The sequence below is a fragment of the Cyprinus carpio genome, chromosome B21, assembly GCF_018340385.1.
Source record: "Cyprinus carpio isolate SPL01 chromosome B21, ASM1834038v1, whole genome shotgun sequence".
In the NCBI taxonomy this organism is placed as follows: domain Eukaryota; kingdom Metazoa; phylum Chordata; class Actinopteri; order Cypriniformes; family Cyprinidae; genus Cyprinus; species Cyprinus carpio.
In genome coordinates this window covers 12,377,215-12,401,784 of record NC_056617.1, presented here as the reverse complement: position 1 = coordinate 12,401,784, position 24,570 = coordinate 12,377,215, and the positions used below count along the sequence as shown (strand labels likewise).

The 24,570-nt window shown below is 35.1% G+C and overlaps 1 protein-coding gene across 5 annotated transcripts in view; it reads left to right on the top strand.

Annotated features, from left to right (window-relative positions):
- Positions 1-1,546: 1,546 nt before the first annotated feature.
- The window catches only part of LOC109110213 (RNA binding protein fox-1 homolog 3-like), a 148,660-nt gene continuing 125,636 nt past the window's right edge, over positions 1,547-24,570 (top strand). For 4 of the 5 annotated variants that reach the window (XM_042747516.1, XM_042747519.1, XM_042747517.1 and 1 more), the window contains exon 1: positions 1,547-1,627. The gene's annotated coding sequence lies outside the window, so the exon portion shown is untranslated. The remainder of the gene's footprint in view (positions 1,628-24,570) is intronic. The other variant, XM_042747520.1, reaches the window with a different exon arrangement.

Below are 24,570 nucleotides of genomic sequence, written 5' to 3'. Positions count from 1 at the left end.
TTTAGATTTGATTTTATTCAGTTATATATATATATATATAAACATTTGATCATTCACTGTTGGTTGGTTGATTGATTTTTTTTAATTATTAATATTATTATTTTTTTAAATGAATTGAAATAAAGTGTTCATCACATCTTGTTTAGTTTTTTACGTGTTTGTTTTCATTTTCTTTATATTTTTATTTCATTTTCAGTTTTCATTTATTTAAATTGTATACATACTTATTTGTCATTGTCTTTTTTATTTATAATTTAAAATGTGACGTATTTAATAATCATGGTCATGCTGTGTTGCCTTTAAATGTCTACAAAAATTTGCCCATAACCAAACAATTCTTTACTGTAGAATCCAATAGAATGAATTCACAGGTGTGGGTTATTGGCATCTTCCGATGTTTCTGATGTTAGTCTGTTTTATGAGCACTTCCTTCTCATTCCCACAATTCCTTCTGCTTGCAGGAGAGCTCCTGTTTACTGAAACATATCATCTATGATTGAAATTCTATGAATATACAATGTTATTAATATTCAATCTGAGAGCAATGAAGGTGATGAACTTTTGACCTGGTGCATCTTCTGTGTGTGTGTGTGTTTGTGTGAATCTCCTCAAATAACCCACAGACAGTTACCCAGTTTGACTTTCTGAAATAGCTGGAAGCGTTTCTGCAGCTCGGGATGAATTTGGGGCGTCTTGTCAAGTGATGATTTCTGCATTATGCATTTTTAATAAGTTGGAGGAAGTGTGTTTGTGTGTTTTATAGTTATTATAGACTAGTTTTGTTCATGAAGATGGCTTTTGCACCTGACAAGATGATGTTTGCAGGCATTTTTAATTTTGTTAAATGCATACATATTCCATGAGCAGTGAATGTTAAAAGAATAACATTTAAGTTTAAATAATTCAGATTGTGAAGTAGCTTTCGGTGCCCTTCTTCCTATTCCTCGGTTTGTTTTGTGCGTTCAGGAGTGCAGTGACGGCTGCTCAAATAAGCAATACACAGATTAATGACTCACATTAAGGGGTTAAGAGCAGGAGACGTGCATGGCGACCTCACGCCAGCCTCCGTCACACGAAACATTAGTGCACAGAAATGCTTTGCAAAGTAGTGCCTGGCTCACAATGCATGCAGAAATTATACAACGCAATTACATTCTACATGAGAAACACAAAATTTAAACACATGGTCTTACACACAGGTTTTGTGTGTTAAGCGTTGGTCGGGCATTTAAATAGCTTCAGTAGAGATGCATTTGAAGGATCATGACACTGAAGACTGGAGTAATGATGCTGAAAATCACAGGAATAAATTACATTTTACAATATATGAAAATAGAAAGTGGGTTTTTTGATATATAATATTATATCACGATTTTGCTGTTTTTACTGTATTTTCTGCATTAACTAAATGCAGCCTTGATGAGCAGAAGAGACTTAAAAAACATTACCGACTTCAAATTTCTGAACAGTAGTGCAAATAATTTAGTGCATGTGGTTTTAAGCACATGATTTATCTCTGTTATGTCTGTGTGTGTGTGTGTTTGTTTCAGGATCAGGAACGTGTGTGTGGAGCACGGAGACCTTCTTCATAAAGCCGCATAGTTCATGGATATTCCCCTCTGGACAGGTCAGTGAGGAGAGCAAGCACTCACATGCTGCATTTGCATGAAACTGCGCTGTTGTTTTATGTAAGACGGATCAGCTAATATCCCACTCGGCCCTCCGGTGTGTTCAGGCTCTCTGGGAAATGTGCCGGATCCCTCCGAAGGTTTCTGCGCATTTGAGTAATTGATGAATTGTAGTGAATATCTGGACAGGCTTCATTTTGTCGCCCTCATCGGCTGCTTAATAACTGTAAATAGGCTCAAAATCTCCCTGCTTTTCTTTGCTTAAATCGGAGTAACAAGGTTATTTTTAAATTAAGCACATTTATCAAACTACCAGGAGCTTGTTTGCAAACTTAAGTGGTTATTACTTGGCCTCAAAACCCAATTAAACTCACATTTTATGCACACACTTTTTTTTCACAAACATGCTCTCTGTTTTTGAGGGTGTTTGTTGTTGCCTTGATATTTCTATACTAGAATAAAGAAGCCTATTTAGTTTTTATTAAGTGTATTATTGGTGCTAACTAGGTATGTCACCATATTATAGTAGTTAATGAAATTTCACAGTTCTCTTTAATATCACAGCTAAAGTAATATGCAATTCGGGGTTGTTATTGTTAACTAAAACCAAAACCATAAAAAAAAAAAAAAAAAAAAAAAAACATTTTCATTACTTGAAATAAAATACACTTTAGCTGAAATATGGAACTGAAAGTAAATAAACAAAAACTTAATCGAACCTACAGTATATAAACCGATTATAAAATAAAGAAATGATAATAAAAGTCACAAACACACTACAAAATTACTAACATTTGAATTAAAGTTAAACTAAAAAAATACACCTATAGTTTATCAGTCATTGCAATTGAGCATATATCACAAAGACTAAATATCACAAAATTACTAAAACTAATCAAAAAAATATTAAAAAAAATAAATAAAAACACAAAAAAAAATAAAAATATAAAAAAAAAAACACAAAAAATAACACTGATTAAGTAATCATGCTAATATTCTTAATTAATTGCATGTGCTTCTCAAGTACGCACACTAGTAATGAAATCTATTTAAAATGCCAAAATTGAGTTCATGTATCTTTGTTTTCGATCTATTTGGGATCAAAGTAGCAGTTCTTTTGACATCCCTGCTGTTAATTGCATTGCATTCTTATTGCATAAAGAGAGATTCTAGCTACAAAAGCTTGATTTCAAAAGCAGTTTATATTGTAGCACAAGAACATGTCGCTTTCTCTGTTGCTGCAGGAACATGTTAAGTACAAAAAACAGCAGCATATACTTGCAGTGTGTTACTTCTGAGTGTGTGTGTGTTTGTAAGGATTGATGGTGTTGAATATCTGTCAGCAGGCAGCAGAGCTTGATTTATATTCCTGTGTTGTATTGACTGCTGTGTTTATAAGGAAACTCTAGCATTTATTCATTACACTGAAGCTGCCTTCACACACACATACCAAAGAAACGTGGAGTTTATACAGTAGATATGTATGATTCATGTAAGAATCTGCTTTTTGTCTCATAGTTCTCCACAATTTCTTTTGTATGTTATTTTTTTATTTAATAAAAAACATGCACTTTTCAATAACACAAATATATCTTTTTATATATGTGTGTCTTTAACCTCTTGGTTTGTGTGTGTGTGTGTGTGTGCGTGAGAGAAGAGGAGGAGTGGATGGAGAGCCGTGCTGACGGAGGGGTTTTTCTGTAGAGCCCATTAGAGGGCCCCATAAATCTGCTCTCACAGCCACTGCAGCACTGAGACTTTCTCATTCAGCCCCAAAGCTTTCTCTCTGTTCTTCATTTAGAGGAGGCTGAGGGATGCAGGGAAACCCCGGCTGGAGTCAGTCACATCACTGCTGTCTGAGGAGTTCATTCAGCAGTGCGACCTTTTCTTCGGTCCTGATGTGCATTTGTAATGTTTCTTGAACTAAAAACAGTCGTAATTTGGTTTCTAATGACTCTTTCCCACCTTTAACAATAAGAGAAATATTTAAATCTTTATACAAGATAAATTTACTTGAAGAAGCATTAGATATTAAAACTTGTTTTCATAAATTACCTTAATTGCAAGTATATTTAATCTCACTGAACTGGTGAAATGTACTAAATGAAACCAGTTCATTGCACATAACAGAAAAAAAGTAATGTGAGATTAATAGATTAAGATTCATATTTTATACTGCATGTTGTGTTATTTGAAAAATGCATACAGCATGTGCCGCTTCTAGCTATTAGATAATTGAAATTTATTATTACTCAATTTAGTTGTTTTAGCTACACAGTGTGTTGGAGTCAGAGTTGGTATAATTGACTAAAAATAAATTCTTACAAATTTATTACTTGAAGTAAAATAAACATTAACTGAAATAAAATTCAATTATCAAAAAAGCTTAAACTTAATTTTATGTTAGTTGCCCAAGCAACATTTCTAATTTTCACTTAGCTTAATGTAATGAGTAAATTTAAAAATAAATAAATAAATAATAATAATTAAAATGAAAATAATGAAAAAAAAAAAAAAAAAGAAAACTAATCAGACATATTTAAAACAGAAAGAAATGGCAATACAAATATTAAACATTAAATTATTTCTATTTATTTATGTGGTGGACTCATTCACATTACTTTATTTTTTTTTACTTACATAGTCTAAGTCAAGCTGTTTATTCAAACTATTTAAAAGAACACTCCATTTTTTTTTTTTTTTTTGAAAATAGGCTCATTTTCCAACTCCCCTCATGTTAAACAATTGAGTTTTACCATTTTTTAATCCATTCAGCTGATCTCCGGGTCTGGCGTTAGAACTTTTAGCTTAGCTTAGCATAGATAATTGAATCTGATTAGACCATTAGCATCTCACTCAAAAATGACCAAAGAGTTTCTATATTTTTCCTATTTAAAACTCGACTCTTTTGTAGTTACATCCTATACTAAGACTGACGGAAAATGAAAAGTTGCAATTTTGGGTGCAGCAGGTGCAATGATATTATGCAGCAACTGAAAATAGGCTTATTGGAAGTTACCTAGCTGGGACTATTTTCAGGAGCTGCGTAATATCATTGCGCCTGCTGCACCCATGGTACAGCAGCAAAGTTCACTGATTATTACGCCGGAATGAGATTATGGTACCGAACTATATTGGCCTAGAAAATTACAACTTTTCATTTTGTGTCGGTCTTAGTACACGATATATCTACAGAATAGTCAAGTTTTAAATAGGAAAAATATAGAAACTCTTTGGTCATTTTTGAGCAAGATGCTAATGGTCTAATCAGATTCAATGACCTACTGTATGCTAAGCTGCAGTTAAAAGTGCTAACGCCAGACCCGGAGATCGGCTGAATGGATTCAAAAATAGTAAAACTAAACTGTTAAACTCTAGGGGAGTTGGGAAAAAAAATAAGTAAACTTCCTTTAATTTAACAAGTTAAACAATAAAAAAAAAAAAAATAAAAAAAAAAAAATAAAATTCTAAATGCAGTACATTAAACATGCATTCTCTAAAAACAAGCTTTAAAATCTCATTAAGTCCCGCTTCTCAAGTAAAGTTGTCTCACTTTTTAAAGATATTTTAACTGGGTCAAAGAGAATTAGTTAAGAATTGGAAATGCATTCAATTGTTTGTTTGCATTCATAGTGTTCACTTTGCCCATGATTGAAAGGGTCTGTTTTTGTTCAGTAAATGTTTTACCAAGAAACCTTAAAAGTACATAATGTCCCATCAAACTCTTTCATTTAAAAAAGCAAGATTTCACCCTTTTAAGAGAGGTGTTTTGCTGTTGAGGCCTGGAGTCACGTCACTAGATATGAGTTTCCTAATTAAAACACATATGTCTGAAAGCATTCGAGTTGATATGAAACTTATTTAGCTGGTCAGCCAGAGGGACTAGTGTTCTCTATCTCTCCAGTTGAGCGCGAGTGGATAGATTAGCACGTGTGAGTAGCTTTCTGTCACCCGGGTTCAGCTTTAGAATGAAAGTATGTTCATCACGGTATCATGTTCCCAGTGATGGGGCGGTTATTGGATGTAAGTGCTCTAAATGTGACGGACGGACTTCCTGTCTGGCTCTGTGCTCCTGGCCTCTCATGCGTTCACATAGTCTTAATGAGATGCTTCAGCTATAAGTGCATGTGCAGTTTGAGGAACAGGACTGTGACCCTACATGAGAGCCAATCTGTTCCTGAGCAAAGGTGGAGCTGTTAATTTAGTTACGTAATTATATTTGACTCTACTTTTTCTGTAAATGCCTGAAAGTGCACAGTAGTTCATGAAGGGCTCTGAAATGTTATGCTGCAATGTAGTGTAACTTTGGTTTTAAAAATGAGTGAGTCTGGATCCTAATTTGCACATTAATTTATAGTAGGCGAGAATAAATTTAGTGCATCGCAAATCTTTGTGTGTTGAAGGAGTCTGGATGCAGTGTTATTTCACTAATATACTAGTTTTGTTGCTGTTAGGAATTAGGTTTTATTTTTATATTTTAGTTAGTTTCAGTAATTTTGTCATTTTTAGTAGTTTGTTTGTTTGTGGGTGTTATTACCTACAACCCCTTAGTTTGTCATGAAGGCATCATTTTATTATTTAGTGGTATGTCTCAATACTGGTGTACTGCCTTACTGTATATTCAGTATGTAGGCTATGTCAAATTGTATGTAATTTTTAATTATTAGCTACATATGATAAATATGACAGGATATGAGCTCCGCAATTCTTCTGATGTTTTACCAGAGATGAACTCCTTAACATTAAGCAACACATCCCAGACAATATTTTTCCGTTTTTTTTATTTTTCGGACGTTTTGTTGGACATTCTAGTTGGAGGTACAGTTGTGTTGTTCAAACACGCGTACAGACGCAGAAGAGGAAAACGCGCCGGCAGCCCCGGTGAAGCTCTGCTTGCGTGGCTTTCGGACTGCGCTTACAAACATTCATCTAGCAAATGTCCATTCTCTTCCTAACAAAACGGATGAACAACTTCTCCTTGCCCGCACCAATAAGAACTTTTCACACTCTGCTGCACTGTGCTTCACTGAAACCTGGCTGAGTGAAGCCATTCCGGACAACGCGCTCCATCAGCCAGGCTACTAGCTGTTCAGAGCAGATCGCATCGCGGAGTTAACGGGGAAAACGAGAGGTGGTGGATTGTGTTTCTACATCAACGAAAGTTGGTGTTTAGATGCAACAACGCTGAAAAAGGTATGCTGTCCTAACTTGGAGGCACTCATCATAAACTGTAAACCTTTGTACTCGCCGCGGGAGTTTCCTCTTTCATTCTCGTGAATGTGTACATGCCTCCAGATGCGTGCGTAAGTGCCGTGATACAACAGGTGGCCGAACAAATAACTGAAATGGAGCAAAGGAACCCAGACTCTATTTTAATCATTCTTGGAGATTTTAACAAATAAAACCTCTCCCGTGAACTGCCAAAATACAAGCAGCACATTACGTGTCCCACCAGAGACAGCAATATATTGGATCACTGTTACACAGCAATAAAGCATATCACTCTGTCCCATGGGCAGCTTTGGGGGCTCTCTGGTCACTGTTTGGTTCATCTTATACTGACCAAGAGGCGGAAAATGAAATCACCTAAACCTGTTTTAAAGACTGTTAAAAGATGGACTAATGAAGCAGAGAGTGATTTACAAGCTTGTTTTGACCTCACTGATTGGAGTGTTTTTGAAGCTGTTGCCATCAATCTGGACAAGCTCACATAGACTGCAACTTCATATATCAGTTTCTGTATAAATATATACATTCTTACCAGGATATTCTTACCATTCAATAATGATAAACCGTGGTTTACCGGGAAACTCAAACAGCTTTGTCACGCCAAAGAAGATGTTTACAGAAGTGGGGATAAAATCTTGTATAACCAGGCCAGGAACAGACTAACAAAGAAGATCAGAGTGGCTAAAAAAACTACTGAGAAAAGAGCTGCAGATTTGAAAAGGATAGTCTACCACCCCCATCTGCTCTGATCTGCATTTCACTTGCCACCCCTGCAACTCCCCTCCCTCCCTCGCCCACCATTCAACCTGTGCTTAAGGTCTGTGTAGAGGACATGATCCGGGTCTTCAGGAAGCAGAAATCTAGAAAAGCTTCAGGCCCAGAAGGTGTTTCACCTGCCTGTTTAAAAGTCTGTGCTGACCAACTGGCCCCCATCTTAACACAAATCTTCAACAGATCATTGGAGCTGTGTGAAGTTCCCTGCTGCTTAAAATGCTCCACCATCATTCCGGTCCACAAAAAGCCCAAAAACGCTGGACTTAATGACTACAGACCTGTTGCTCTCACATCTGTGGTCATGAAGTCACTTGAGAGACTGATACTGGCCTACCTGAAGGACATCATTGGACCCTTGCTGGATCCTCTCCAGTTTGCCTACAGAGCAAACAGGTTTGTGGATGATGCAGTCAACATGGGATTGCATTACATCCTGCAACACCTCAACAGACCTGGGAATTATGCAAGGATCCTATTTGTGGACTTCAGTTCGGCCTTTAATACCATCATGCCTGACCTTCTCTCAGACAAACTCACACAGCTCTCCGTGCCCACCTCCATCTGTCAGTGGATTACCAGCTTCCTGACAGACAGGCAGCAGCTAGTGAAGCTGGGCAAACTCACATCCAGGACTATCACCATCAGCACTGGCGCCCCCCAGGGATGTGTTCTCTCCCCACTGCTTTTCTCTCTTTAAACAAATGTTTGCACTTCAAATGACCCCTCTGTTAAGCTCCTGAAGTTTGCAGATGACACTACAGTCATCTGCCTCATTAAGGACAGAGACAATTCTGCTTACAGACAGGAGGTTGAGCAGCTGGCTGTCTGGTGCGGTCTTAACAACCTGGAGCTAAACACTCTCAAAACTGTGGAGACAGTGTATTTCAGGAGAAACCCCCCTGCACTCCCCCCACTCACCATCATGAACAGCATTGTGACTGCAGTGGAGTCATTTAGGTTCCTGGGCACCACCATCTCTCAGGACCTGAAGTGGGACACTCACTTATGGCGCTTTTCCACTGCGTGGTATGACTCGGCTCGGCATAGCCCAGTATGGTACGTTACGGCTTGGCTTGGCACGGTTTGCGTTTCCACTGTACAGTAGTTTAGTATCGCTTTAGAGTGGACTGGATTATTCACATTGTTATAGTTGCGCCACCTCTACTTGCGCGACTCTTAAAAAAGCTTTTTCATTCCACGTCGCCCCATCAAGCTCTCGCTGAATCCACTCCTCTGCTATCAACGAGAGGAACGTCTGTACTTCCACAACAGAAAAAAAGGTGCGCTCATTCAAAACAGTTGCGTTCGACCCTTCGCTAGCTGTACTGATTTAAATCTAATAGTTCTGTGATTTGAATCTAGCGGTTCTTTTGTCTTTTGTAGTGACTATTCTCTCCAGGCCAATCCGTGATCAGCAGAATTTACACATAACGTTTTGGTAACGGTATGGTTCACTTGGATCCTCAACCGAAGTGGTACTAAATAAAGTACCAGGTAATTTACCCTGTGGAAAACCCCCCAAAAGTGAACCGTACCGAGCAGTACCATGCAGTGGAAAAGCGCCAATAGACAAAAAAGACCCAGCAGAGGTTGTACTTCCTTCGCCAGCTGAGGAAATTCAACCTGCCACAGGAGCTGCTGAAACAGTTCTACTCTGCCATCGAGTCTGTCCTGTGTTCATCCATAACTGTCTGGTTTGGTTCAGCTACCAAATCAGACATCAAGAGACTACAACGGACAGTCAGGACTGCTAAAAGGATTATTGGTGCCCCTCTCCCCAGCCTCTAAGAGCTTTATATCTCCAGAGTGAGGAAATTGGCTAAAAAAATCACTTTGGAAGCCTCACACACGTGTAGCCCACTCTCTCTTCGAACTGTTGCCTTCTGGTTGGCGCTACAGAGCACTGACCACCAGAACAGCCAGGCACAAAAACATTTTTTTCCCGCAGGCTTTATTCAACCTGAACAATTAATCTTCATAATTATACATCGCCAATCACAACTAACATAGTTTTCTGACATATTTATATTAAACTGCACACTTTTTAAATAACACATCTGCACACTAATAACATACCTGTACATTTATCTAAACAATTAAATTTTTTCCTATACTTCTATTTCTGTATATATAGTACGTTATTTATGTTTTTTATATATGTTTTTTATTTATTTATTTATTTTTTATTAGTGTTATATTACATCCCTACTGTGTTATTCCTATGTTTGTCTGCACTATAATGTATATCTGCACTATGTTCGTATTTTCTTCTACACTGGAAGCTCCTGTCATCAAGTCAATTTCCTTGTGTGTGTAAACATACTTGGTAATAAAGCTCTTCTGATTCTGATACATATGTGCATGTCTTATATGGATTTAGTGTCAATGTGTTTTATTGTTTGACAGCTGAGATGTCTGTTATTATTCATAATTTATAGGAGAATATAAACTTCTTGCCAACCCCCAACTTACAGTAGTGTATAAATATTTATCACAGTGGTGTTGGTGTGACCTGGTTGCTTGTGTCCTTGTGTCCATGTTGACTCATGGTAAGCTGTTGTTGTCAGTGTGTGAGTATCAGGGGAAGGCATTGTGTGTCTCCAGTGTTCGTGAGAGATGTTTGTATGCCTGGCACGGCCCGTGGACAGAATTGAGTCTGGTAAACATGAGCGGCAGCAGTATTCATCAGTGCTCTCTGGTCACGCTGTGTGCCGGATCATGTTCACTGTGACCCGCTACACGGCGACCTCATGACCCGCCACAGATGGAGGTGACCGCTAACAAGCAGCCGGCGCACCACGTGTCTACACACACCAATGCAAACAGGCTCAGTTCTTTGTTCTATTCTATTCTATTCTATTCTATTCTATTCTATTCTATTCTATTCTAATATGTTCTATAGAATAAAGAAAATGTAAGTGCAAAGCTAACCAAAGTCTATTCTGCTAACCAAAGCTGCATTTATTAGATCAAAAATACAGTAAAATACTGTAATATTGTGAAATTTTATTACAATTTCAAATATTTTGTATTTGAATATATTTCTATATATATATATATATATATATATATATATATATATATATATATATATATATATATATATATATATAGCTATATATCTATATATAATATGCTGATTTGCTGCTCAAGAAACATTTCTGATTATCATCAATGTTGAAAACAATCATATTTTTGTGGAAACCATAGTACTTTTTTCAGGATTCTTTGATAAATAGAAAGTTCGAAAGAACAGCATTTATTTAAAATATAAATATTTTGTAACATTATTAATGACCTTGACTGTCGCTTTTGAGAAATTTAACACATCCTTGCTGAATAGAAGTATTAATTTCCTTCCAAAAAATAAAATAAAAATAAATAATTGTATGGAAAACTAATATCTCTGACTCTACATACAATCAATAGCTAGCTTCTAACCAGTGAAACTGGTGTTAATGCTGCAGACAGATATTTCATTTTCTCCAGAACTCACATAATCATTATTTTCACATTCATTTCACATATCGTTCACTTTGGCCTTTTTTTTTTTTTTTTTTTTTTTTTTTTTTTTAATGGTGTTCACTTTTAAAGTTCAGCATTTTAATCTTAATTGCTTTGGAAACACAAATTTTACTTTCTCATTGCTGCTGCTAATGAAATTAAAAACTGTATGAGCCAATCAGAATCCATTTCAATAGAGGACGCAATATGATTCGACAAATATAGAGCCATGCAAATTGAGCTTCTTAATTGCTAACAGTGGTGGACACAGTACACAAATCAAGTACTTGAGTAAAAGTACAGATACGTGTAATAAAATATTACTCCAGTAAAAGTAAAGTACTCCTTTTTCAATTTTATTCGAGTGAAAGTACAAAAGTACTCGATTTTTTTATGTACTTAAGTAAAAAAGTACTGATGCAATTTTATATAGGCTACTTAATTTAATTTTATATTAGCAATTTTTTTTTTTTTGAATCCTACTGCTCAAAATGAATGGGATTTTTCCAAAATAACCACTATATGGAGTCAAGATACATTTTTGTTGTTGATATGGACTACTTTGAAGAGAGTGATGTAGTAATGTTCACTGAGAGAAAACAGATTTGACCATCTGATTTTCACCAGTAAGAAAAAAGTGTTTTAAAGTTTGTTGTATTGCAGGACATCACAGTTATATATGACATGAGAATAAGGCCTGAAGTTAGGAAGAACATTTTAAGGAAAATATAATTATATTTTCATAATTTGTTTTCTTCTCAAACCTTAAAAACATACCTGGCCAAATGCCCCCAGAGGGCATCACTTCCCACTTTGATAATTACTGTAGTTACCATGTTCTGAACATCACATCCTTTCTTTCCCCCCCAGATGTAATCTATCTAGGTGGTTGAATAAAAATATTTGGACTTTATATCTAAAAATTACCTCAACTTAGCACCAGCAAACTTGTTCGCCAGACAGTTAGCATAAGCTAACAATATTTACTTATTTTCAGTATGGTTATGAAGAAACATTCATATCTGTCTACTCGGCTAGTTAATCCAAACAATATAAAAAATTATACTGTTGATAAACAATATAAAAACAGACATCACACGTAGCGTTTTAATTAAACTGTTACGGCAGCGGGGAATTTGAACGTGCATGAGTTATTTTATTTATCCGGTGTTATTTGAATGTTTCCTCTTTTTTGACTTAAAACATGACACTGATGTTGGTGTGTCTGCATTCAAGCATATCAGTGGGCTTAAATAGATCACCCTTTACAGCAGATTTAGTTCACAAACAACTGACAGTTTTGACCCAAATATGGTTTAAATTACAATAATTAATCCTAAAATTCGACATTAGTAACTTACTGTTAGCAGCATCAGTCGCGTGCGCGCTCACAAGATCTCCTGGTTCTTACCTGTGAATTCAGTTCACTGGAGACTTGCACTAAATGGTTTATTTGAATCAGTGAGTTGTAGACTCGAACAGCTGCAATTATTATGGATCATTATAATTCGTGAATTAATCTTTTGGTGCGATTGGTGAACCGATTTAAAAGTTTCATTGAAAAGAATCAGTTCTTTCTTGAATCAGACACCGCTTCTGCATGTTGGAGCATGTGATCTATTGAAAGGAGTAGCGATACGTTTTATGAAATGTAGTTAAGTAAAAAGTACGATCTTATACTTTGGAATGTAGTGAAGTAAAAGTAAAAGTTACTCAAAATTAAACTACTCCAGTAAAGTACAGATACTTAAAAAATGTACTTAAGTACAGTAACGAAGTACAGCTACTCCGTTACTGTCCACCACTGATTGCTAACGCAGCTCTTTTAAGGAAGCAAGTAATCATTAAGACTGACTTTAATAAATTAATCGACCGTTTCCCTGAAAAACAACAAGAATCAACAAGAAATGTAATTTACAACCTGTTCAACTTCTGTACGTATATTTCACAGTCAGGATTAATTGTTATGCATCAGTAAAGTCAGTAAAGCTGGTTTTGTAATCAGTAGTATATCAGTAGTAAACCTCCATCACCTGCTTTCAGATGGAGCAGCATTTACTACACAGAGCCGTAATTCACTGACAAGCTATGCAACATTGCATTCATAATCGCAGATGATTTGATCACGCAATTGTGAAATAGAAGAAATCGTTCTGAGATTATGAAAGCTGTTTGTGTAACTTGTCAGTGAACTACGGCTCTGTGTAGTAAATGCTGCTCCATCTGAAAGCACATGAAAATACCACATTTAATAACACGTTTTTACTCCAAACTCACTTCATAATGCAGTCGAGTGTTTGAAATAAATCCTTCTGTGAGATGATGTGGCTTCTTACACAGAAGAAGGCACGCAACATATTTTATAGTATTCTAAGCAGTGATACAGTCGAATAGCATTGCATTATTATATACTTTATTATAATAAAAATTATAAAACAAACTGAGATAAACCATATATTGTCATAGTCGTGTGTTTATTAGTCACGTTGAATTAATGAAAGCAGTTAAATCTTCAGTTTATTCAGCAACTGCATTTCCTGGATTTCTTTTTTCTGGATTCTAGGTGTAAATTTGTATGTGATTAGTGTTTTGTTTCTGCTATCATTAAACCTCACTCAGAACCACATTCATTAACTCACTCTAAGATCCGCCTTTGTATAAGGGGGCGGAGTTTGACCTCTAAATATTTTTCATCTGAATTCGAACTGTTTTTGAATAATACCCAGAATGCTTCTGGTTTGTGGAAGTGACTAAATATCATTTGCTAGTTTGATACTTGAAGTCAAAATTAACACTTTGTCACCTCTGAAACGACTTTCCTCTTCGGATGATGTCATCAAAGCCACTTAAGTCTCAACCAATGGGTGCTTCCACTGTTATTTTGTTATAAAATGGCAACTTTCTGAATTCTGGGTATTATTAAAAACAAGTCTTTTTTTGCATGTGCTTAGTGCTTTGTCTCTAGTACTATTAAACTGCGTATATTACCTCACTCTAAATCCCGCCTTTGTAGAAGGGGGCGGAGCTTGGCCTCTGTAATCGGTCATCTGAAGGCAAGCTATTTTTGAATAATACCCAGAATGCAAAGCAGAGGGTTGGTGTCTCTGTAAAACACCTCAACGCACACCGCGGCGGGCAATTACTCTCTCAACGTGGGCACGACTTAAAACTCCTGAACCTTTTCGTTCTCCAATCACGGCTGATGGATTGAGCCGACAGCCACCAGCATCTGGCTGTTAGCACACGCTCAAGCGCCGCGTACCGAATGCCACGCTGATTAATGGCCGCTGCTCACAGTCAACAGAGGCAGAAATTAAGCGTTTGAGTTTAAGCATTACATTTGTCTGAAGAGCGCGAGGGGTTGAGAGTCATTTGTCCAAATCCACTGCGGTTAAAGTTGAAAGTTCTGCACACATAAACATCCGTGTAGAAGCTTCACTCATATCAAAGAAGAATTGTACATGAAATCTTTAATTTCTCATTTTCTAGGTGCTTCTCGACAGAAATGATGATCGCAAATTGAGAGTTTTGCTAAAGTCCACTGTATTTCAGGAGTTTCGCTATTTTACGCAAATTAAACTAATTTGATTTTTTAATTTAATGTATTATAGTTTTAATTCTGTTCTGTGTGCAAATGTAATATTCAAATATTAAATAAGTTATGTTTTATAAAATATGTACACGTTAATAAGTATATTGTAGGTAGAATTATAATGTATGTAATGGTATATTGTAGGTACAATTAATGCAACTTCTATAACTTTATATAAAAGTTGATATTACAGTTTTAATAATGTTTTGTGACTTATGGTGCAATATAAAAATATGATATGATATAAAATGTCCAATTATATATATATATATATATATATATATATATATATATATATATATATATATATATATATATATATATATATATATGTATATATATATATATGTGGTGTGTGTGTGTGTGTGTATATGTGTGGTGGTGTATGTATATGTATATATATATATATATATATATATATATATATATAATATATAATATATATATATATATGTGTGTGTGTGTGTGTGTGTGTGTGTGTGTGTGTAAAATATAAATAAATATATATATATATATATATATGTATATATATGTATATATGTATGTTTAATTGGACATTTAACAATTAAAATTAAATATATTTTCTGTAAAATACATATTTAATAGAGTATTGTAGATCAAATTATTGTAACTGTACATTTATTTGCATTTTATGGATTATATTTTATATCTTATATGGATGGGGCTCAAAAGATTTATATAATAGTAAAATATAACTTTATAAATATTACATTTGTTAGTATATTAATATCATGTGATTTGGCTAATATGCAAATGTATAAACCATATGTAAATAATATGTATGAATACTAATGAGTTTAGAATATAATAATAGCTCAAATTCTCCCAAGATCAAATGATCCAAGCTGCTATTCGCATTCATTTTAATGTATGACACCTACTGACTCATTTTTAGGCCTGTGTCTCTAGAAGAAACATCTGAGATAAATTGATATGTAAACGAGTCCTGCATTGAGTCTCATGGGGTCTGGAAGAGCGAGAATACCCTCCTCTGGGTAACTTTACTGGATTAGCTCTGGCGCTTCCAATGTGAAACGTGAGTTTCTGGGATCTGCTTTTCCCAGGGACCCGTGGGGAAACGGATACCCCGATATCACCGCAGCGTCAATCCTCAGGAGTGGCTCGGGTAATTCAGTCTGTGGTTGAAGGCTCGTGTGTGTCCCGTTCAGCCTGTCTGACCTTGAGCGACTGCCATGGGTCAGATCTCTGAGCCGGTGCGGTTCTGGGGTATTGGGGTTTCCGTTTGCAGCAGTAAGGGCTGCAGTGGATCCGTGCCCGGGCCTTTGAACAGACTAATGGTTACAAGTGCTGGCGCGGCTCCATGCACCGCCCCGCAGGCCCTGTCTGAATCAGTCGATAACATGCAATTTAGAAAATCAGCCAAGTTTGCAAAAAGAAAGAGCTAATATCGGAAATAAAGACGGATACATAATCTGAGGCTGGAGGAGTTTTTCATGCGCGGCGGAGAGTTATTTGTTATCCGGAAGGAGTGAGTGCCGGGTGAAACGCTTGCACGTCTGAAGCCTCCACAGCCCCGCTGACCCAAGCTCCCTCTCGCTCTGGTGTCGATGGAAATCTAATTGCCTGAAAAGCGATCAATGGAAAGTAAATTGGTTTCTGTGTGAAACTGAACATGTAATAAGCTCTGAGCTGCTTTAATATGTGCTGCTTTTGCATCTTGAATCACGCTCGTTTCTTCATAATGGATTACTGTATGTGATCGTTCTCCGTCACTCTCTTATTCTCTCTCAAGCTCCATTACTCCCTCAAACAGGACAGTGTGTTTTTCTCAGAGTGCTTGCAGGTGTTTGTGGAGTCCTGGTCAGTGTTTTAAGCAATACAGTTTGGGAGGTTGTGTCAGTAGCTAGATAGTTACTTTATATTAAATTATATAGATTATGCAAAATAAAAATTTTATGCAAAGGCTTGAATAAGTGAATTTCTGAAATAAGTGAAAAGTGAAAACATTTCTCTATATAAAACCAATAAGATGTTTAAAGAATGAAATATAGCCAAAATAATTTAAAAACATGCAAATACAACAACTTTATACAACAAAAGATCAACTTAATATACAAAACCTCTTGACTGTTATGTCTGTTTTATATAAATTGAGCGCTGACCACATAAGTGTTCTATACAATGACAAAAATGTCCAGCTTGAATAATAAAAGATTCCATCTTGAGTAATAAGAGATGTGCACATACTGTATGCAATGGTTTTTAGCAGAAAAGAAATGTACATTTGTTTACCTTATTACAGACAACTGACCATATTATCCTTCAAGTTTGTTCTGTTTTCAAATGTCTTGTGTTTTCATATAGAGTAAAACATGTTTCATTTGTTAAAGGCTTTGTCTAAAATGTCCATTTAAACTTCATAAGAAAAAATATAATATGTTTGACCTTAAATGTTCATAATTTGTGCATTAAGGTTGTGTTTGTAACAACATGACTCCCATAATAGTGGGTAACACTTTACAATACAGTTACATGTTTATTAATATTTTCAAAACTAAACTTAGTCATTTAGCAGACGTTTAGGCCTAAATGCTCATGTCACTCATTATGCATCATATCTTATGCACGTATGAATTGAAAGTGGCTTTCTCTAAAAGTGTAAATTGCAGCTTAATTAGACACCTCATGGCTGGTGCACATCTTTTTTTGCATCATCAGCATGTGATCGAACAAAGTAATTATCGGCTGATAATGATCAGTACCCAATAATCTGTAATTTTTAGCTAGAAAGCATGGGCAAAATTTTAATGTTGACTGTACAAAGCCTTGTTCGAAAGTTATGAAAAATCATCAGTTTGGTTTCTGATAGAGATCAACCGATAATCCGTTTTACAGTTTCTCCCGATATTTTAGCATTTTTCCATAATCATATGTCGGTTTTGTAATATCAGTTACAAACCATCTTTTGGGCATTTTTAGAACTGCACGCAAGACCGCCATAACTTTTAGCATAACTGCGATTAATGCACACATGAGGTAATACATGCTTGATATGTAGTTTAAGTTTGGTGCTATGAAATCGAAACAGACTCACAGTCTCGTAATCTGTCAAGTCATATCCAAAAGATGTAACTATATAAATTTAAACAAGCCTACAATACCAAAACAGTGCATCAAAAACATACATAAAGCAATAAATAAATATTGGTTATGTGCAGTATTTCATTTGTGGAGCACACAAACATGCAAATAATCGGTAATGTATCGGTTACTAAAAAATAATTGGTAATTCTCTAGTTCATGGTCATGATTGATAGATTTTATTTGACTCCAGATTTATTCGCTCCTACAAATTAGATGGATAAAGTGAGCAGCAGTTGGTGATTTTTCATGTCAGTCAGATGATCCCTTCTAATGGAAATGGGCGTTTCTAGACTAGATTTATGTGTAATGTGAGCTAGACTTATGCTAGTATGATATCTCTGTCTGATCGGTGATCTGTCTGCCGTCGCTTCTTCTTTATCTCCATCTTTCTTCTTTCCAGTCATTCATCAGCTTTAGCGTACTCAGATTATTCATCAAAGGTGGTCGGTGGATCAGATTAACTGAGGCTCACTGTCACGAACCACAGTGGTTGTTTTATCTGCACATGTCGAGCGAGAGCCTCGTAACCATCAGCGTTTGGCATCTGTCTGTCTGTGTCAGCATCATTGTTGTAGAATAATGCTTGGCTTGCACAGTCTGTGATACCATTAAACACAACATGGCAGCCGGAGCGTCGACAGATTGTTCCCATCTCATTACAGAAAGTTTCCTCCTGTGGGAGAGAGAAGATTTCTGAGATCCTACAGGTCATTTTAAGGCGGCTGGGGTGAAAGCGTTAATTTATTTTTGGTTTTCGTATGAAAAGCCTGAATTTGGTTTGATTATAACATACATCAGTGTTGGGAAACCTACATTAATGCACATTATGAAGATCAAAGCTACTAGTAATTAAACTACATTTTTGAATATTTAGCTGCAATATAATACTAACAAAAAATAATTATTTGCATTCAAAGGAATAGTTCTCCCAAAAATTAATTAGCTGAAAATTAACTCACTCTCAGACCATCCAAGGTGTAAATGAGTTTTCCTTCATCAGATTTGGAGAAATTTAGCATTACATAATTTGCTAATCAATGGGTCTTCTGCAGTGAATGGGTGTGGTCAGAATGAGAGTCCAAACAGCTGATAAAAACATCACAATAATCCACAAGTGATCCACACCACTCCAGTTGATGTCTCGTGATGCCAAAATCTGTTTGTAAGAAACAAGTCCATCGTTAAGACGTTTATTTTTTTATTTATTTTTTTTCTACTTCAAACTGTTACTTCTGGTTAAAAATACAGGTCCATAATCCATAATAACACTTCATCCAATGAAAAAGTTAATCTCCTGTTGTCTCACATCAAAATCTACCCTCATATTTGTTTAGAAATGTTGTGGTGCTTGATCTGTGCAGGTTTCTCTCCTGATTCAGACAAGATGACTTTTCCACTGGAGAAAGCAGTGTTATTGAAAGAGGACTCATGCCAGATGTTAATTGCTGGAGTGGAGTGGATTACTTGTGGATTATTGTGATGTTTTTATCAGATGTTTGGAATTTCATTTTGATGGTACCCTTTCACTGCAGAGGGAGTAATGGAGTATTAATTCAGTGAGGATTATGATAAGTCAAACTTTGGTTATAAATTGACTTTTTAATATATATTTTCTTATTTTTAACATGCTTTCATTTCTAAAACTTTTATTTGTGCTAATTAATTAGCTTTGTTTTTGTTTCTTTTATAGGACAGTCAAGTGCAGACGATAAATTATGGGTGAAAAACTGTTATAAACAGATACATTTAGATTTACATTTAGTCATTTAGCAGACGCTTTTATCCAAAGCGACTTACAAATGAGGACAATGGAAGCAATCAAAATCAACAAAAGAGCAATGATATACAAGTGATATAACAAGTCTCAGTTAGCTTAAGTGCAGTACACATAGCAAGGGCTTTTAAATAATATAATAAATAAAAAGAAAACAGAGAGAATAGAAAAAGAATAGAGCAAGCTAGTGTTAGAGGTCTTTTTTTGCTTTTTAAAAAATTAAAATAAAACAAAAAAAAAAAAAAAAAATACAAAAAGATTAGAAAGCTAGTTAGATTTTTCTTTTTTTTTTAAGAATAGAATTAGAATAGTGAGTGCTAAAGGACTAAGGACTCAGCTGCTTCGATTGAGTTGGGCAGGTCATTCCACCAGGAGGGAACATTTAATTTAAAAGTCCGTAAAAGTGACTTTGTGCTTCTTTGGGAACATACAATAGGCTATATATATACAACATACATTTATACTATATATGTATATGAAAACAACACCAAACAGAAGTACTTATTTATTTTCAACTTTTGTCACAATGTTCACAGTACTGAAAAAGGTATTCAAGTTAATGAAGATACTAGATAATATTTTGCAACGTTTTTCATGGGTGTGTGGTAAATGACATTAGTTATTGGTCTTAGCATACTACTGTTCAAACTTTTGGGGAAAGAAAAAAAAAAACTATTTTATTCACCAAAGTTGCATTTATTTGATACAAGTTGTAAAATATTTTTTACAATTTAGAATAACCGTTTTTTTTTTTTTTTTTTTAGATATTGTACTAATGTAGTTTATTCATGTGATCAAAGTTGAATTTTCAGCATCATTACTCCAGTCTTCGGTGTCACATGATCATTTAAAAAAAAAAAAAATTTAATGGAAATCTTTTGTAACATTGTAAATTATTTTACTGTCACTTTTGATCAATTTAAAGAATCCTTGCTGAGTAAAAGTATTAATTTCTTTTAAAAAATCATACATATTCCTGCCCACACATGGATTTTTCCTCCTTCCTTCAGGGAAACTGCTTGTTTTTTTTACACACACTGTTTGATTTGAAATAATCACTCATTTTCTGTCTCTGGAGTGACGTCATGTGCGTGAGCGACTGAAAAAAGCTTCTCCCTGGTGAGTGAGCTAACAGAAGGAGTGTGTTTTTAACGCAGCTCTTCCTGAGGGACGTGGTTTGTCAGGGATCAACAGGTGATTTCCTGTGTCAGCTGATATAAATAAGCCCGGCTCCGCTGAGAGCGGGGAAATAGGACAGGCAAACACTAGTTACTGGTGACCTCAGCAGCACTGATGGAAAGCAAACTCACGTTTACTGTGGCGTCAGAGTTTCAGAGTTTGTGTTGTGTGTGTTTTGGTGCTCCTCTTCTGATCGCACATTCATCACTCTGACATCGGCTACTTTCCACCTCGTGCAGAAACAGTGCAGTCAGCTCTTCCTGAGGTGGAGGTTTACCGCATGAAGATGTGTTTGGGCTCTTCAGAGAGGAACTGTCAGGAGATTACGTGGCCATCGCTTTCATGTGTTTTGGAAATAATGCAGCAAATGCACAAATGTGTAAAGACGTCAGAAGTTTCTGTACTTTGGTGCTAAGCTGATACTGGATTAAATACCAGTATTAATGTTATACAGTGTGAACATTCAGGGCATCTTTATCAAGTGCATCTTCATCTTCATCCATCCATCTTCATTTTTTTCCAAAACATGAAAGTAATTAACATGTCTTAAGTTTGTAGACTGTCTTAAGCGAAGTACTTGCAGCAGTTTTATTTTACTTGTATTATTTTATTTTGAATATATACCTAAAACACTTCAAGTATTATTACTTCATTTTTTATTTTTGTTATTTATTTATTTTTTCTGTTTGTTTGGTTTTATATTTTGAATGTATATCTGAAACATTTCTAGTATAGATTTTACGTTTCTATTCTATTCTATTCTATTCTATTCTATTCTATTCTATTCTATTCTATTCTATTCTATTCTATTCTTTATTGTTGACTTCATCCGTATCTTTGTTTTAGTCGTGTTTTGTTATTTTTATTATATATATATATATATATATAAATATAAAAATATATATATTATATGTATATATATATATATATATATATATATATATATTAGTGCAATGAATTTTTAAAACTGTGAATAAACATCGTTTAATTCTTAAATACTTCAAACATACTTTTTGGGCCCTATTTTAACGATTTAAATGCAAAGTGTAAAGCGCACGGCGCAGGTGCACTCAGGGCGTGTCCAAATCCCCTTTTGCTATTTTAACGATGGAAAAACGGTTGGCGCCGCGCCCGGGCGCATGGTCTAAACGGGTTGTCCCTATTCTCTTAATGATATTTTTTTTGGGCGTAACGTGCAATAAACCAATCCGAGTCTCATCTTCCATTCCCTTTAAGAGCCTGTATGACGGATTTGCTATTTACACGGCAGAATTTGGCAAGCACAAAGACAGAACACGTCTCTGAAATGAAACGGAGCTGCTCGTGTGCGAGCAAATAGATAGCCTAATTCTGATACATGCGATGACTATCCATTATGACACATAGGCATTTTTATATTTAATTAGCCTACAAAAAATTCTTATGAATTGCAATCCTTTAATTTTTAATATTTGGCATGTTTGTGTGCTGCTGTGCGTCCCTGTGTTTAAATAAGCAGCGTGTACGCGAGTTGTGGACCCGCCTATACTAACACGCTCTTTAAATAACAAAGAAAAAACATTTCGCCACACTTTAGACCAGGTTTGAGTTGGTCTATGGCACAGTCTATTTTCAGCTCCTTAAAATAGCAATGCGCCTGAACACACCTCTTTTTTAGACCAGCACGCCCATGAGCGAACAAATGGGCGCAAATGCATTTGCTAATTAAAGACGTGGCGCTGGACTGAAACTAGCAAACACACTTGCGCTGTGCTTTGCGTCACATTGCTCCATCAGAACAAAAAACCACTTTGACTTTTTGATTTATAATTCATTGTATGTTTTTGATTTTATTATGCATTACTTTTTTTAATATTTAAAAATTTTCAAGTAATGGAGTTGGTTTAGAACTGATTTGATTTTGCTTTGAGAATCATGAAATCCCACTTGTATTGTTGTTGACTACAGACGTTTTGCTATGACAAACCTTCAGACCTGTTTAACTTGCACACTAATCATCTGTGTGTGTGTGTGTGTGTGTGTGTGTGTGTGTGTGTGTGTGTGTGTGTGTGTGAGAGAGAGAGCATGTTAAAGCTCAGCTGTTTTCTAGTGTTTTCTCTAGGTTAATCAGACAGAGTGATTGAATAGCATCTGCTGCAAACGTCAAACATGACTGCAGCACGGTTCGGAGCGATGGCATGTCAGCTCATTCCAGTATGTGTGTGTGTGTGTGTGTGTGATCGATTCACCCTTGTGTCGGTTTCATGTGTTGTTCTGTTTTTATCAAGCAGACTTATAACATGTAAACGTGTCATTTAACTTTTCTTGAACATTTGTTCACCCATTAAACAGTTTTTTTTTTTACGTTAATATACCTTTAACTTTTAGATGTGATCATTTGATGTCAGTGTCAATTTTTTTTATTTATTTATCAATTTATTTATTTATTTATTTATTTTTATTTACACTATGTACCTGGAACACTTAAAGTATTGTTTACCTCATCTTTATTTTTGTTCTATTTTGTCTTTGGTTATTTTATGTCTTTCGTTTCATTTCATTTCAAATATACCTGATTTTTTTTTTTTTTTTTATATATTATTTAAGAAAGTTTTGTTTATTATTTAGTTCAGAAATACTTCAAAGCCACTGAATAGTTTTCACCTTTTAAACAGATAAACGGTTAAACCATTTTTGACACTGTATCTTTAAGACTTCTATATGTTACTGCACCTTTAATACTTTTGTGTTACTGGTCCTTTAAAACATTTGTGTTGATTACTTCTGTTGTGATTGTCTGATCACATCAAAAAGGTGAAGTGTCGATGGACCAGAAATGATCTTTTGCGTTGATATTTACAGTATGTCACATCAAACGTGTTTAATTTCAAACCACAGCAGGGAAAATTCCTTCAGCACTGTTTAATTGTGGGTTAATGTATGTAAAGCAGTATCGAGCAGCAGTTGTTTGAGTGTTCAGTGCTGTGAAGATCTCAGTATCGGCTCACTATAGTGAGATGCATGAAAAAGCATCTATTGAGTGAGTTTGTCATTGTCTTTAAAGTTTCAGAACCCTTCTCAGCAATAACTGGTGGCTGAGCGATTTTTTTCTCTGAATAGAGCCAAATAGTGTAAAGAGCCAAAGTTTATGTCTGTGGCCATCACAATGGCCTGTATCAGCAGATCTGAGGAAAAATATGTTTGACGTGAGCTCAGACAGCCTACAAAATCCTGAATGCATGACATGCAAAACTAAATAAACTCAAGCCTAAAACTTTGAAAACTTATTCAAACTTGGATGTATTTTACTTATGACTTACTATTAACCAAAACTATAAACTTATTTTATGTATTTTACTATTACCACAACTATACACACTTAAAAATGCAAATAACAATGGACATGCTTTAAAAATTATATATATATATATATATATATATATATACATAAACATAAACAAAACAAAAATGAACTGAAATTATTTAATAAAATAACTAAATAACTAATTCACTAAAAAATACACTTAATACAAACTATATAGTCATTTAAAAAAATACAGATAAAAATGACAAAACGCACAAATAATTATTAAACCTGTAACTAAAATTAAGAAAAATAACAAAAATTTTAATTAAAAATATTAGCAAAACTGTAAGTGCAGTAGTATAAACTATAGTAGTATAACAAAACTAAAAAAAAAAAACACTGTCCTATAAATCAGATGTGTAAGTATGTATAATTTATAGGAAAAATCGGTCAATATTCAATTGAAGATAAAATAACT